The 1,539-nt window shown below is 41.2% G+C and overlaps 1 non-coding gene across 1 annotated transcript; it reads left to right on the top strand.

Annotated features, from left to right (window-relative positions):
• The first annotated feature begins 555 nt into the window (after window positions 1-555).
• LOC116274082 lies at window positions 556-771 on the top strand. The gene has a single exon (XR_004182552.1). It is a non-coding gene; the product is annotated as a small nucleolar RNA U3 (small nucleolar RNA).
• The last annotated feature ends 768 nt before the right edge of the window (window positions 772-1,539 follow it).

The following is a 1,539-nucleotide window of genomic DNA, read 5'->3' as shown; positions in this document are numbered from 1 at the left end:
CTGATATGAGAAAAGTGCTAAATGAAAATGCCACATAAACTGCTGTTTTTTTTTTTTTTTTTTTAGATGGAGTCTCGCTCTGTCACCAGACTGGAGTGCACTGGCCCAATCTCGGCTCTCTGCAACCTCCACCTCCCGGGTTCAAGTGATTCTCCTGCCTCAGCCTCCCGAGTACCTGGGACTACAGGTGTGTGCCACCACATCTGTCTAATTTTTTGTATTTTTAGTAGAGACGGGGTTTCACAGTATTAGCCAGGATGGTCTCGATCTCCTGACCTCGGGATCTGCCCGCCTTGGCCTCCCAAAGTGCTGGGATTACAGGCGTGAGATACCACACCCAGCCTAAACTGCATGTTTTTTACAAGTGGTAGCTGTTCTTTTATACAGGCCACTGACACTGGATCACCCTGTACATAAGTTTCTTCAGTAAACCCTATATCTCATTCAATGGCTTTAAGTCTCTTCTTCAGCCTGTCAAACAGGGTGTCACTCCTACTGATGTCAGCAAGGGTCTGGCACGACAAAGGTTCTTTTCAGATGTGATTAAGAATCTTGAATACTATACTCTGAGGGAGCATTTCTATAGTTTGTTACTAGAGAAGTTTTTCCGAATGTGTAGAGCACCAGAAATCATGAGGAAAAAGCACAGCATTCTCTCCTGAGCATGAAGCCAGTTTTCAGCATTGCTTCGATGTAACTGCCTTCTGCCCTTGACGATCATTCTTCTCTCCTCTCTGGAGAGTAAGAGGGCGAGGACGCAGTCTGAGTAGTTTTCTGAAAAACAAACAAACAAAAAAGAATCTTAAGATGAGGAGATTATCCTGATGGGTCCTTAATACAATCAACAGTGTCCTTGTAAGATGGAGGAAGACGGAAATTTTGACTACAGACAGAAAAGGAGTTGGTGATGTAACCTCAGAGGCAGGAATTAGAGTGATGTGGCCACAATCCAAGGAATACTGACAGCCATCAGAAGCTGGGACACGTGAGAAATGAATTCTCCTCTAGAACCTCAGGAGAAAATGTGGCCCTATGAACACCTTGTGCTCAACCCAGTGATGCTGATTTTGGACTTATGGCCTCCTGCACTGTGAGAGAATAAATTTCATCAAGTTTGTGATTATTTGTTCTGGCAACTATAATAAACTAATACACAGGTCACATCTGTAACTCTGACATATTTGAGGCCTTGGGCTCGACACTCTTTATCCATACAAGGCACATATGAATGTATGCAAATGTCTCATTTCACTGTAAAACATCAATCTCCAACTCAGCTGTGGGCAAAGGGTGCTCATCCAATGGAAGAAAATGCACATGGATTTCTGCAGAAGAAAAGATATTTTATTTTTCAAAAAATAATCAGATTACAAATATAAGTTCATTTCTAATACATAATACAGTATAGAAAGTCATATACACAATATACAATAAAGACAAAAATAAAACCCATCACTTAGAGATAATTCTCATTTTTTAAGAATTTGGCATTTTTTCTTTCACACTTCTTTCTCTGGCTATACACACACCCACATACAC

Source organism: Papio anubis, chromosome 2 (assembly GCF_008728515.1).
Source record: "Papio anubis isolate 15944 chromosome 2, Panubis1.0, whole genome shotgun sequence".
NCBI classification, from domain to species: domain Eukaryota; kingdom Metazoa; phylum Chordata; class Mammalia; order Primates; family Cercopithecidae; genus Papio; species Papio anubis.
The sequence above is the reverse complement of the archived record's forward strand: the minus strand, read 5'-3'. Positions and strand labels throughout refer to the sequence as shown.